Source organism: Triturus cristatus, chromosome 2_1 (assembly GCF_964204655.1).
Source record: "Triturus cristatus chromosome 2_1, aTriCri1.1, whole genome shotgun sequence".
NCBI lineage: Eukaryota > Metazoa > Chordata > Amphibia > Caudata > Salamandridae > Triturus > Triturus cristatus.
The window spans coordinates 952,350,273-952,366,061 of record NC_140581.1 but is presented as its reverse complement, the minus strand read 5'-3'; positions in this window follow the sequence as shown (position 1 = coordinate 952,366,061).

Here is a 15,789-nt window from a genome sequence, read left to right as displayed (position 1 = left end):
GGACTTCTTACATAGTCAAGCCTCTTTACTTATGTCCACATTTCTGAGTGGTGTACTGCTAACATTCCTAAATGATGTAAAGTACTTTGACACACTTTTCTTGAAAGACAAGCCAGAGAATGACCCTGCAAGTTAGTATATGCTTTTATTTTACATGGATCTGGTCCTTGTAACATCTTAATCTTCTGTTTAAGACTTTTTTTTTGCATATTCTCATTAAAAAATCATAATCCGTCAATACTACTACAATCCCACGTATATGCTTGAGCTTGTGTACGTCTCCCTTGAACTTCTTCAGCTATTGCTTCTTCCACATTCCTAGAAACCATCTTTTCTTTTGGAATTGGACAACCATCTTTCATCTCATAGCATCGACCACTAGTATCAACTCCATGAACTAATGTGTTCTTTTGAAAATAGCTTTCTTCATTAAATAAAGGCTCAGTACTAGAAGTGTGCTTCCATTCACCAATAAAACATTCAAAAAAGTTACTTGTATTAAGCAGTCTTTTTCTTTTGTCCTTTATAAACACCATTGTTTTATTCAATGTTTTCATTCACTTTAATACTAATATAAATAATTTTCTTTTCAATTCAAAAGCAGTATCTCTTATACTTTAATGTGTTGCTTCTTCTTATACACTGCTGATCTTCTTTTATACTGTTTACAATATTTTAATACATTTTGAATTACTCTACTTTAAAACACTCGAACACAGATCTCTTTAAATTGCTTTTGTCTTTTTGTGACACGTGTTCTTTTTCCAAAAATGAATGTTTTGTTTTTTTCCATTACATCTCTTTGCTTGTGCTTTGTTGTACAAATTTCCCTTTTCCTTTCATTACTATTGTCTTTTTTTAATCTCTCTACCATTGTTTTAATGAATGGTTTAGTACTCTTACCAGAACAGACTTTATCCTAAGTAACATTTTGTATTTTTTGCAGTGCACTCTTTTCAGTTTTCTTTAAGTACTTCTGTTTTCTTTGTTTTCTTCTCTTTTCATGTTTTCTTGCCATCTTCAATTTATAATCCAAACAAAATATTTTTCTAAAAGAACAAAGCATAGTTTGAATAGTTTGTTACATTAATTAACAATTTTAAATTAATAACATCTCAATATTGAAAATAACTAATAAGCAAATAATTACAATTACATTACTATTGCATTTATAACAAATATAAAAGAAAAGTGTAAAAACAAGCAAGACAACTGCAGAAAGAGATGAAAATGTGCTGACAAAACAAGAAAGAGACAGAAAAAATAAAGGTTTAGAACAGCAAAAAGAAATACCAGACAACAACAGGGCTACTGGAAAATGTGAGAAATGCAGAAAGAGGCAACAGAGGTGCAGAAAGAGACAAAAGAAGAAGAAAAACAAGCACGAAAATTACAAAAACATGTAACACAAGAAAGACAGAAAGGAACAGTTAAAAAAGACAGTAGAGGTGCAAGAAATTAGTAACAGCTGCAAAAAAGGGGCAACAAAAATGCAGAAAGAGCCAAGAGAGGTACACACACAACAAAAGAGGTGCACAAAGAGGAAAGAACAAAAGTGAAAGACACAAGAGGAATGCTAAAAGAAGCAACAGAGGTGCAGAAAAATGCAGGACAGGTGGACATAGAGGCAAAAAGGTAAAGAAAAAAGTAAGAGAGGTGCAGAAACAAAGAAAACATATACAAAAAGAAGGAAAAGAGCTGCTCAAATTGATAAGAGAGGTACCAAAACAGATCAAAGAAGATGCAGAAAGACTTAAGAGACGTGCAAAAAGAGGCAAGAAAGCTCCACAAACAGATCAGAGAGGTACAGAAAGATTAAAGACCGATGCAGATAGACATTAGAGGGTTGCACAAAGAAGCAAAAGAGGTGCTGATAGAAATGAGAGAAGTGCAGAACGAATCAACAGAAGTACACAAAGAGATAAGACAGGTACAGAAAGAGGCAAAATAAATGAAGAAAGAAGCAAAAGAGGTGCAGAAACAGTGAAGAGAAGTCCATAAAGAACCAAGAGAACTTCAGAAATGCAAAACAGCAATCTTTGCAATGTTACTGCTATAAGTCTCACCATATTATAGAAAACATGCAAACATGCGTCTCTAACTTTTGATGGTGCCATCACACATAATAGAAACATACAAATACATATATAAATATATATATGTGTTACATACATGTACCATCTTCACATGCATAACATGAATGAGAATGCATGTGCAAGTAGGGACATACCTCACTCACAAGAACATGAAGTCCTTTAAACATGTCAGACTGTACTTCCCATTTCAAAGACACACCTACATTTATACGGTGTACTTCAAGTGTACCTTTTCACAGACTCATACGAGGTAATCTAATCACTAATCCCTCTACCTACATAGCTAAAACCTTACTTTTGTGCTGCAGCATCACTATTCAGCGACTACCGAGAGTGTTGGGCCTAACCAAATATAAAGCAGCAACCCTTGGCATGTGTGTTGTAACTCTCACTATATTCCAGAAAGCATGCATGCATATGTTTGTACCTTTTCCTTGTGGCATCATAGATAAAAGAAACATACAAATAGATGTATACCTGTGTTTTATACCTCTACCATCTTTTTAGGCATAAGACGTGTGAGAGTGCAAGTGGAAGTAGAGACATACCTCAGTCATAAGACTATAAACTCCCTTAAACTTGATAGACTGCACTTTCCATTTCAAGGAGTCACCTACATTTATGTGGCATATTTAAAGTGTACATTTCTATACACTGATATGAGTTATCCTAATCACTAATCCATGTAACAATTTATCTTAAACCGCACTTTTGTGCTGTAGCTTCACTATTCAACAACTACTGAGAGTATTGGGCATAGCCAAATACAAAGAAGCAACTTTTTCAATGTGTCTGTTAAAAGCCTCACTATATTCCTAAAAGCATGCATGCATGTGTCTGTACCTTTTACTAATGGCATCATATATAAAATAAACATATAAATACATGTATCCTTGTGTTTTATACCTCTAACGTCTGCATAGATATAAGACATGTGAGAATACATGTGCAAGTAGAGTTATACTTCAGTCACAAGACAGACCATAAAGGCATTTAAACTTGTCAGACTCCACTTCCCATTTGAAAGAACCACCTACATTTAAGCAGTGTTTTTCAATTGTACTTTTTCACAGACTCATACAAAGTTGCCTAATCACTAATCCCTCTGCCAACATATCTTAAACCTTACTTTTGTGCTGCAGCATCACTATTCAGCAACTACTGAGAGTGCTGGGCCTAGCCATGTTCCTAAAAGCATGCATGCATGTATCTGTACCTTTTGCTAGTGTCATTTTCAGATGCATAACACATGTGAGAATAGGTGCAAGTAGAGACAAACCTCAGTCAGAAAACCATGCAGATCCTATTACTTGAGATACTGCAGTTCTCATTTCAAGAAGACACCTACAATTATGTGGCGTACTTCAACTGTACAATTCGCCAGACTCATACAAAATTCCCTAATCAATAATCCGTGTGCCAACATGTCTAAGACCTCTCTTTTCTCTGACAGATTCACTACTCTGCGATTACTCAGAGTCTTGGTCTGAGGCAAATATAAACAACCAACCCTTTATATGTCTATTTTATAAGTCTCACCTTATCATCAAAAGTATGCATGCTTGTGTCTGTACCTTTTGCTAGTGTTATTATATATAAAAGAAACATACAATTAGATGTGTACCTCTTTTTATACATCTAACATGTTCACATGCATAACACATATGGCAAATACATGTGCAAGTAGAGACCAGGGGTGGGCGTAGTTGGGCTACGTGGAGCAGCACGTAGTGTGCCCAAATCTACGCACACTTGTGCGCTCCGCATAGCCCCACTACGCGCCGCCCGCCTCCCGCCCACCCTCCTTTTAAAATAATGTCATGTATGCTAAAATAATTAAATATAAAGACTTACCTGCAGCACGGCGTCTCCGGGGCTCCCTCTTCCTCGTTCACAACTTCTTGTCACAAATGCTCATGCGCGGACGCCCGCGCATGCGCATTTCTTGCAAGAAATGCGCATGCGAATCTAAAAATATGACTACAAAGTAGAAAGCACTACTGCATAATAAGGAACACACCTTACAAATTTGTAACTCACCTTTGAAATAGTATTGCATAATATCAAATATCAGGAACTCATTAAAGTTTTTGTTTTGCACACAATAAATGTAATGCAGCACTCTCAAGAAGGTAAAACCAGTAATGGCAAACTTTACCTCTCTTTCTGCACACAAATAAATGTAAATAACAAATCAAATTTTTTCCTACATTATTTCAAATTGTTAAACACATTTCTATTGGTTAGACATACTAACCCTTTCTAACTGCCTTCTCCTACTGCCCAAACTGGTTCTGAAATTTTATGGAGTCGAAACTCCACCTCGGTGCCGCAGTGTAGCATCGCGATGGAACCGCAAACCCTTGCGGGAGTACAAAAACCTATTTCTAATAATACTAGTAAAAAATGTTAACATTACACTACTTCTACACATACTACTGACTTAGAAGAACTTAATTTAATAACATATCACTTATATATAACTTACCATTTCACATTTTAAATCCACAGTTAAGTTTCAACCCTTCCCCCATTCTGCTTAATCCCAGTTTCCATAGTAACAGTTACTGCAACATTCAACGGTACTGGCAGGTCACAAGTTCATCATATTTTCAAGTCAGCGCACTAGCTAACAAATGCAAATAGCAGGTGTAGTTGACTTTTGCAAATAGTACCTTATCCTATCTACTGTACCTTTCAACCATTTTTTAATAACCAATCAGAAACATGATTCCTCAGCAAAGTAACATGCATCCTATTTTTTAGTGCACAATGTTGATGAACAGCCAATCACTTATCAGCTTTTTCTAAAACAACATCTTCTCCACCATTTTACCAACTGACTACCTCAGCTGCAGATATCTTGTCATTCATTTCAGACATCCTTCAAGATGCTTACAGTGTGGATTGTAGGGCACAGCTATGTTTTCTGGTGCAAAAAGTATGCTGAACACAGAGGTATTGACAAAGATCTAGGTTTGTAAAATGTGTTTATTAAATGGATTGCACAGAGAGGATTAAAGTGGCACCAATTGTTGCCTTTGGTTAAAACCTTTTCGCATCTCTAACGCCCTGACCTCATGATTGTGCACTGTGGTGGCAATGACCTAGGCACATTGACTGGGGTAGGCCTGGAAATACTAATAAGGATACCTTTGCACAATTGATGTTGTTTTTGCCTCAAACTGTCTTTGTATACTCTAATATATGCCAAAGACAGAAATTGAAGTGGTCAAATCAATTCTGTCCACAGTTTGAGAAAGCTAGGAAGAATGTCAATAAAGCTGTTTCTGCTTACCTCAGAGACCATAGGATGGGCTACATCTAGAACAACAATCTACATTTTGATATGGATGACATCTACAGAAGTGATGGAGTTCACTTCACAGATGAAGGAAACAGAGTATTTCTCAACAACCTTAAGCTGTGTGTCCGCTCCAAAAAAGTCATAATGAAAACAAGGTCTCTTTTTAGAGCCACCCTATTACCCAACAATGAATCTTTTTTTTTTAAAAACACATACATACTCTTTCTATATTTTTTTAAAATCCACAAGCCTGTCACGGATCCGCAATACAAAGGCATGAATTCCAACACATTACACTATTCAAGTTTAATTTTTTTTAAATATTATTAATAATTTTATCATGCGACAAATAACTTCAGTCACACTAACTTTATAAAAATGGTCACAAATACAACACTACCATCTAAATTGTATACTATCAAATTATTTATTTGAGGTGGATCTGTGAGTCCACCGTGAGATTACTCAGGGGGGCTTCACTGAGAGCCACAATGGGGTTGTGACTCCAAACACGAGAGAAAAGAAAATGCCCCCCAATCCCATTACTCGATGTTGGCCCCGGGGACCCCATCACCGGCCCGGCCATTTTTTATAATTTTTATAATAATAAGAAAAAGGGGTCACTTGCTATTTATGGCACCCAGGGGCCCCATCCCCTGGGGCATGGCCTCACTATTGGGGACTATGGAGGGAGCTACAAAGCCCCTGTGGTCCCTGCCGGCTCCCTGCCTCCTGCGAGAGCCAGCATTGCTTTTGGAAAAAGGGAGCTATGAACATACAGCTCTCTTTGCCCAAAATCAATTATGCTTCGCTTCACGAGTAGTTTTTCTACTTTTTCTTCCATGAAGCGAAGCAGATGTTTGCTATTGCAGGGTGGGAGCAGTGCTCCCTCCCTGCCATAGTAAACTGCAATGTGCAATGTTGGCACCCAGGGACATTGCTGGAACCGGCCCTGGTAGTTGGCGGACCCCACGGCCAAGGATGGCTCCTGGAGGAGGGCCACACAGCCCCCCTCTCATCAAGTTTGAAGCCCCAGGGAGGTGGTAGTCCACGAGGCTGGGGGGCCACAACTGGCACCTGCACTTAATTGATGTATGGCCCGGGCCCCCCATAATGATTAACCATTGCCCCCAGGACCTTGACCACCCGGGGGCTTAAAAGAAACAAAGCTCGGGAGACCGCGCTTCATTTAAAAAAAAAACATTTTGGTGGGATTCGCGAACCCTAAACGAATCCCACTGATTTTCTTTTTAAAAATGCTTTTTTTGCCCTCGAGGACCCTATGGGACTTCTTCAGCAGAACTAGGGGGTCAAGGTGCTACCCTGCCCCCTTTTCTTCTTTTTTCACTTTTTTCCTGTGACTCGGTTCAACCACGTCACAAGATGGCTGCGAACACTTCCTGGTTTGAAGTGTTGGCAGCTAATCAGAAGTTAGCTTGTGATCGGAAGGTTTCGCAGATCCACCGCGTTCACCAGATACTAATATTTTTTATAAATAATTTTCTCAGGAACTACTGAGCGGATTTACACCATTTAAAGCAAAGAGTAAACTCTGGACCAACATCTACCTCTCCGCCAAATTTGGTGTAATTCCGCTCAGCAGTTCGGGCTGTAGCTGCAAGAAATGTTTCCTATGGCAATTAAAATGGAGAAAACGTATCATGGGACGCCCCTTTTTTCACAGCCAATGCTTGACAAATCACCCAGAAACTTTCAAGACAGGAGCTGACTGGAGCGGCCCATTAGTTTTTAAAATTTCACAAACATTTGTAAAATGGCGCCAAGGACATTGGCAAAAGAAAAAACGCTTTTTTGAATAGAAGTCCTAACTATAACTACCTACTTGCGACCGCCAGTAGGTAATATATATATATATATATATATATATATATTCACTGAAAAAACCATAGGTTTCAGGGGTGTTATAGTTAGCTGGACTTTTCACTTGTACAAAACCATTGAAATTCCCCCGTTATAGTTAGTTCAGCTAACTATAACTCGCGCGCCCGCAATGCACTGCTGATGACGTCACATATTACATCACTCATGACATGGTCAGTGACATCACTCATGACATCACTGATGACATCTCAAATGACATCACTGATGACATCACTGATGACATCATCCAGTGAATGTGTGTTATTCTGAAAATTAAATATGTTTTATATATGTATATCTCAAGGTCGATGGAAGAATAAATGGGTATATAAGTGTCTAAATGGATGATTTGTTTTTGAAAAATTGATTGTGTAACTGACTGATTAAGTGTATCATAGTGAATACATGGCTTAGTGAGTAATGTTTAAATATGTAAATATCTGTATCAGTCTCTCACTTTGTGTATAAGTGGCTGCATGGGTTGGTGAGTAGCTACATGGGTGTCTATATAGGTTATTAGTTGGTTTTTTGAGTATCAGTCTGAGTGTCTGCATGGTTCGGTGGGGGTATTACGTAGTGCATAGGTGCATGAATGAGTGACTCACTGTTTGTATGTGTTGAACACAGTATGTGTGCAGGACTGTATGGGTGGATGAGTGTGTGTATGGGTGTGTTAGTGAGTGAATGACTGTCTCAATAGTGTCTTTATGAGTAACTACATATGTTTTAAACTAGTATATGTGACTATTGGTGTATATATGTGAGTATATGTGAGAGTGAGAGATTGAAAGAGTTCCTGTATGAATAAGTATGTGTTTCTATAAGTGATTGTTTAAAAGACTAAGTATGTGTAAGTTTCCGTAGAAGTAAGTGTGGTGGTGTGTGTATAACTGTATATGCAAGTAAATGTATGTTTGATTCTTTATTAGCATGAGTGACTATGTGTGTGAGTAACTCTATGGATGAGTGGCATTGTGTAACAGGATGTATAGGTGTATGAGTACATATGATGAGTGAGTACATGTATGAGTGACTGTATTGGACTGTTGGTGAATGAGTGGATGTGTATGTGGATCTTAGAATTACTGAAGAGGTTGTTGTAACTGGTATTGGTATGTCCATTGTTTTGAAAATTTGAGTCTCTATTTTTGAATGTGTGTATCAAAGGTTATATTAGGGTGAGAGGAGGTCTGCCACTCTATCACAAGGATGATGTCATCAGTGATGTCATCAGTGATGTCATTTGAGATGTCATCAGTGATGTCATGAGTGATGTCACTGACCATGTCATGAGTGATGTAATATGTGACGTCATCAGCAGTGCATTGCGGGCGCGCGAGTTATAGTTAGCTGAACTAACTATAACGGGGGAATTTCAATGGTTTTGTACAAGTGAAAAGTCCAGCTAACTATAACACCCCTGAAACCTATGGTTTTTTCAGTGAATTTCTGAGGTTTTTTAAATGCTAATTCCTAACTATAACGTGCCTGAAACCTATGGTTTTTTCTGTTAATTTCAAAGGTTTTTTAAATGCTAATTTCTAACTATGCCTACAGAGATAGGACGTGTGAAGAAAGAAGAAAAAATGCACAGAAAGAAACAAAAGAAGTGCAGAAAGAAGCAACAGAAGTCCTCAAATACGAAGATAAGTGCAGGAAGAAGGATAACGTGCAGAAAGAACAAAAAGAAGAGCAGAAAGAAGCTTTGTTGCAAAATCATCCTGTACCCTCAACTTTTTCAGACGGATACTGGTGGTAACTGAGTCTGACTAACCAGTCCTAGAGCCAGTGCTATGTTAAAAGACACTTAGAATACAGTGAAAACACCTACATACACTAGGGAACATTATGCGTTGGGGTCCCCCTGTGATTAGCCTTACCTCCTCTATAAGCCCTTAGTATATAATAGGGCATGGGGATTAAAACTACCTCTTAAAACAGGCCACAGGGCGTTTTTGCACACGTTAACTCAGGCCCCGTCCCCTCCTTTCACCATTGTGTAAACACGCCCTGTGTCCGTTTTTAGTTGGGAGATTAAGTTCATTTGAATCCTGAGGGTCCCTAGGGTCCAACTAGCCCACTAGGTACCTCCAGTAAGTGCCACAGAGCTGCGTTGCAGAGAGGTGTAAAAAGTGGCACGGCCTGGACCACCTCTCTGCAATGCAGCTCAGTGGCGCTTACTGGAAGCACTTGGTGGGCTAGTTAGCCCCCAGGGGCCCTCAGTATTGAAGGGAAATTATATCCCCAATTTAAAACGTGCCATGGTGCGTGTTTGCACACGTCACCTCAGGCCCCGTCCCCTCCCTTCACCACTGTGTAAACGCGCCCTGTGGCTGTTCTAAGTTGAGAGATTAAGTCCCCTTGAATCCTAAGGGTCCCTAGGGTCACACTAGACCACTAGGTACCTCCAGTAAGCGCCACAGAGCTGCGTTGCAGAGAGGTGTAAAAAGGGGCTTGGCCTCAGAACACCTGTCTGCAGCGCAGCTCCCTGGCGCATACTGGAGATGCCTGTTGGGGGCGCGTTTGCAGAGTGCTGCATGGAGGGGGCATGGCCTCCGGCACGATGCCAGTCTTTTATTTATTTTATTTTTTTAAGAAGGGGGGCTGTGTGGTTCCCCTTCTTATTCTAATTTATTGGCCCTGATGACCCCATCCCCCAGGGCCTGTCTCCTAATTATATTTTTTTGACCCCAATCCCCAGGGCCGGCCACTGTTTTTTATTATTTTTAAAAAATATATATTTATAGACACACCTAGGACATGCTGGACAAACCGTACGTACCTATCACCATGACGATTTGCGTGATATTCATTAAAAGGCGACTATGCATGCAATTAATCCACGTGGAATGTATTTACACCACTAGTGAAGCTCTGACATGTCTGATGCTCTACCGTGCCTAATCCCGGTAGACACCCTTGTCGTTTATTTATACAAACATGGGTAGCTATTGACGGGCACATTTAATACACATGCACACCAAGCCATTCAAAGGGGATTCGACAAAAATTCGACCAAAACTATGCAAGAAACCCCCCTCACAGTTAATAAAACACACATCCACTGCCGGATGTGTAATACTTTTTATTTCACTCTCTGGAAAGGGGACGAACATCACTTGCGAGTCACAGCACGCTCCTGAGAGAGCCCAATGCTGTGTTACACCCACCATTGCCTGCCGAGTGCCACACACCTCTGTATTGTATTCCACTAGCTAGTGCATATGCTATGACACTCTCTAGCCCATGTGCACTGTAACACCACCCCGTGAAAATGTCATGCCACACTTGTCTTCGCACGGGTTATATTGCCCCATCTAACGTGCCTTCCTCGATGCCTATGTTATAACGCACAGTGCTATGCCATACATATTACAATTTGGGATCCATATCTTTGTCACAGTGCATATGCAACGTTACACTCCCCAGCACATATTTTATATTACAACTTTAGAGACTAGTTAGGTTACACAACACTGCCCTGTGCATATTACACTCCAAGGCGCATATCGCATAGCACGCGCTAGTGCCTGTGCTATCTCACGCTCTCCAATGAATCTGTCATTGCGCACAATGTATTGCATATTATATTTCACGCCTGGTTCATCTTATATCACACTTTTTGGTGCATAGTTTATACCATACACTATATCTAGTTTTCATTTTCAATCGTGCTCTCAGGACTATGTTCTATATAACACTGTGTTCACCTACCCTTTTCACGGGCATTACATTTTGCGATAGGGGGTGGAGGGTCAGGGGGTGTTTTTGCCAAGTGAGCCCGGAGTCACAGTCACTAACGTCTTCTTCTTCCTGAATAAAAGTGAGATTATGCTGCATACTTGTTCATATTTTAAGTAGTTTGCACAGACAAAATGTTTTAAAAACAATAAAGTTTCTAATACCCGCCTTCTCTGAACAGTTAGCTTGCTGCCCCATCCCCCTCCTCCCTATCCTCTGTTGTGTGAATCCATGGACTAGCCTCCTCCCTCCTGCCATGCATGGTCTGATGTGCTGCCACTGCCCTCAATTTAGTATGATGTACCAGTCCACTCCTCCTGCCCTCCATTGCCCAATTCTATGCCCCATCATTGACCTCCTGCTTAAACTCTGTGCTTAGCTTGCTGCCCCTATTCTCCTGCCCCCTGCCCTCCGATGTCTTTGTGCATGCCCCTGCTCCATCCTTTTTGCCCACCATGTCCCATGGACCTGCCACTCCTATCTACTCTGAGTGTTCTGTTGAGCTGCCACTCCCCTCCCACCTGCCTAGCATTGTCAGATGACTGTAACCTGACCCTGCCTGTCCACATGCCATGCCTCTATCCTCTTCCTCCTGTCCTACATGGTCCATTGTACTGCCACACCCTTCTGCCCTCCCTGGTCTGTTGTGCTGCAACTGCTCCTCCTGCCTGCCCCGTGTGGTCTGTTGTGAGGCCCCTTCCCCTGAACTTTCTTGTCTGTGCACAGGTCCTGACCCTCCCTTCTATCCTCCATCGTCCTTTGTGCATGCCCCTGCACCCTCCTTCTTGCCCATCATAGCCATAGTGCTGCCACTAACCCTCCCACTTGCCATGCATGGTCTTCTGTGCTGCCATGGCCCCTCCCACCTTCCCTGTGTGGTCAGTTAGCTGCCCCTGACCCCCTACCACCTTCCCTCCATGGTCTGTGTGTATGCCATCACAGTCTCACTGTTGCTCTTCATGTTGTGTCTTGCTTCTAGTGCCCATCCTGCCTCACCTCCATGGCTATCTTGCTGCTCCTGCCCTGCCCCCTTGCCCCCAGCCCTCTGTTTACATGTGCAGACCCCTACTCCCTCCCTCCTGGCTTGTCTGTTCCATTGTAATGCCCCTGATCCGTCCCTCCTGCCCTTTATGGTCTGTTATGCTGCAGCCTTCTCTCCTGTCTGTCCATTATGGTCAGCTAGCTACCATTGCCTCTTGCCCCTCTGTTCTCTGTTGTCCATGTGCATGGTCCTGTCCCCTCCCTCTTGCTTTCTATGGATTGTTGTGCTGCACTCCCGTCCTGCATGCCCTGTGTGGTGTATTGTGCTGCTGCAAACCCTGATGCCTGCCCTGCAGGGTCAGTGTGGTGCACCTCTCCATGTCTCTCCTGTCCTCTGTTATCCAAGTCCATGTCCCTATCCCATTTCCTTCCATGATCCAATGTACCATACTTGCGAACATTTTGAACTTGGTAAGAGGGAGATTTTGAAAAAAAACTGGGGTATTGATTTTCCCCTTTGAGTTACATTGAAAAAGAGGATATTGTAGACAGGAGACAGATCAAATAAAGCCCATTTGAGCTTAAAAACATTGGACGTTTCCTGGCTGTATCGGGTCTGTTGGCATGTATGGTTGTACTACCATTGCCTCTTCCTTCTGCCCACAATGGTCTATTACATTGCCACAGCCTTGAAGGAGGGTAGATTTTGTATCACAGGGGGCCCCTGGCCCGTTCTGTCCACACCTGAAGTATGAGACCCTTGTCCTTGCCCTGCCAGCCGCATTTGTAGGCCGTATTAAATTGACCAGCGGGTCCTGTGTTGCTTTATAATTATCCTGAGACATCCTTACCACTCAGCCAGCATAAAACCCCTGTGTAGGCCCTTCTGTTCAATATGTAGGCCTCTTTGTTAAATTGACCATAGCTCTGCAATTTTAGTGTATAGCAGTCTGAAGGCAGGTCTGCGAGGCCTTCTGCTCCAAACTAGTAGCCCCCACCCTACCCGAGTGCTCCGTGCTCGGTATCAAAGTTCAACATCCCCCTGAAGCTGTCGACATACAGTAGGCTGCATCCTGGACTGGTACTTGCTTCCTGGGCAGGTTTCCCGCTTTTAAGGAAGTGGCAACCGCAGAGCGTCAAGTTAGGAGAACTGAGGAGATTTTATACATGAATATATTGAATTCCTGTACAATACCCATTATTTTCTGCTTGCTCTATGGAACTTACGATAAGCGATTGGCCTGAGAGACTGACCTTTTCACCCAGTCCATTGTCAGCATTAAGTGGGTAAATGACGAAATGTCTGGTAAAATCTGCAGACGAAGCTTTTGGGTAGCATACGTAGGTAGATGTAGCGTGCAAAGGAGCCCACAAAATGATATAAAAAGGGAGCACCCACAGATATCGACGGACAACCTCGCCGTCTGTATGTAGGTTAACAGGCTGTGCAGGTTTTCCCCAAGAACTGGGAGCTCTTGTCTTCCTTTGCTTAAAATGTCTTGCTCTGCTTTGCTTGAAGTATCTTATTCTATTTTACCTATATGAAATGTCATGTTATGTTTAACCATTGTTCTCTTTACTTTTGCATTTAAAAGATGTTGTATTGTAATTGCAGGAATGCTTGCTCTAAGAGTAAATGTGAGTGTCCCTAGGTAACATTTTCCTTGGTGTAACTTGTTTCTCATGATGCATTTATAGATGTGTTTTCTCTCTCTCTCTGTCAGTCCATTAATTGAGATACAGAGAATATCATGACAGCTGTATGATTATCTGGATTCTGTATTTTGTACTTTATGTCTCTATTCTGCGGTTTCTTTGAAGTTGCATCTTCTCATTAAACTGCCATTGTATTCTGCCTCCAATTCCATGTCTCATATGTCTGTTTTCTTCATTTTTGGAGCAAGCGTTCCTAGGCACCCCGGCTCAAATTAAGGTGCCCCTTTTGTCCCTGACTCACTCTCCTGCTCAGTTCTGTGGTGGCTCCCGGGGCTCTGGGGACCGCCCCTAGCTTCCTTGACCCGTAATAGATCTTCCCTCCAACAGCCTCTCTTGCAAGTCCTGTATTGTTGGTTTGTTGCCCCTGCCCCCCTTTCCACTGCCCTCCATAGTCTGTTGTGCTTCCACGGCCCTTCCTGCCTGCTCAGTGTGGTTAAATTGTTGCCTTTGCACCCTCCTACCTGCCTTCAATTTTCAGAGTCCGTGCCCCTGGCCTCTGCCTCTCAACAGTATCCTAATGAACAACTAGATTGCTAACATTCTATATTTATTACAAAAGTGTGGAACGCCTGACATCATCTTAATGTAATCAAAACTGTAATACCTAGAGCATTCCTTTAGAAATTACATATATGAGAGGGTCTTATTGGCTTCAAAATTATGGTTAGTGCTCTAAAAGACTAAAATAAGGACATATTTTCTGAGTTTTCAAATAGCGACAAAGCACTTTTAAATTATTTGTTATCTTTATGTTTTTTTATCTAGTTGACAACTTGATTAAATGTTGCACTTAGGGGAGAGGATGTGGTGTTACATCCAGAACTGCAGACTTTGCAACTGGGGAACCAGGTTGAAGTTTCTGCTTCAGCTCGACATTCTGTGATTCTGGTCAAATCACTTAGTCTCCCCATGTCTACAACCAAAATGAATTTGTTCTTGTGTGATGTAACCAATGCTCATGTAAAGCACTCCAATACCTGACAAGTCTGCACTATATAACACTGCAAAAACACAAAATAATAAGTGTTTTGCACACTTCTGTCATTGGGCTATATTTGGGCTATATCTGGGTGATATTTGGGCTACATTTGGGCTCTTTTGTCTCTGGTGGCCATCTTGGGAGACCTAATTGTTATGAAGTTTCCTAATTTCCACATTTACTGCAGTCTCCTCAGTAGGAAATACTTTTAGTTTTTTACTTTGATTCCATCAAGAAGGCATTCAAATGTGTCACACATTTGCCATAAAATCAGAATGTTAGCACTCTTTTTGCTCATTAGATCACTGTAGTAAAGCTACTGCTCACCAGGGAAAACTGCTGCTGGTATTGAAAGTGCATGTTTCAGTCTGCATGTCAGAATTTTTTAATGAAATAGAAGAGGATTTGAGAAGTCACTCAAAATGTGCCCTAATTTTTCTTTCTGCAGCACTAATCATACTTTTTATGGAAAAATGAACCCCCTCATTTTGTTCCTTTTTATATTAAATGTTTTAAGAGTTACCACTTTAATCCAAGCAAGATGGCTTCAGATGTGCCATACATTTATCATAAGTAGGACGGTTAGCGCTCTAGTAGTTCTTTGGAACACTCTGGAAAGCTGCAGTAGAACACAAAGGAATCAACTGACAGTCTCTGCCCTTGTTGGATGTACATGTTTTACTGAGAATGTCAGACTTCATTCTCACATGACTGAGAAAGATAATGTGAATTTACAGAAAATAAGCTCTCAGTTTAGCTTATAGATCACCTTCCAAACCTCTGTGGTAAAAGCATGAGAAAATATTTTTCTCTCAATCATGATATCCCAGCAGAAGGCTTTTTCACATGGTGAAATCACCTTAGAACATACCACAATTCCTAAAATGAGTATGGTACCATCAACAAATGATTTATAATGTAACTAAAGTCTTAAAACCTTCTATTAACTGCAATGCTTTTTAATGAGGTGCTATCATGTATATTGGTCCCAAGATGGCTGCCAACACTTCTTGGATGAAGTGCTGACAGCCAATCAGATCTCAGGATGAGATGTGTGGTTAGGCTCCGCCCACATATATATATTGATT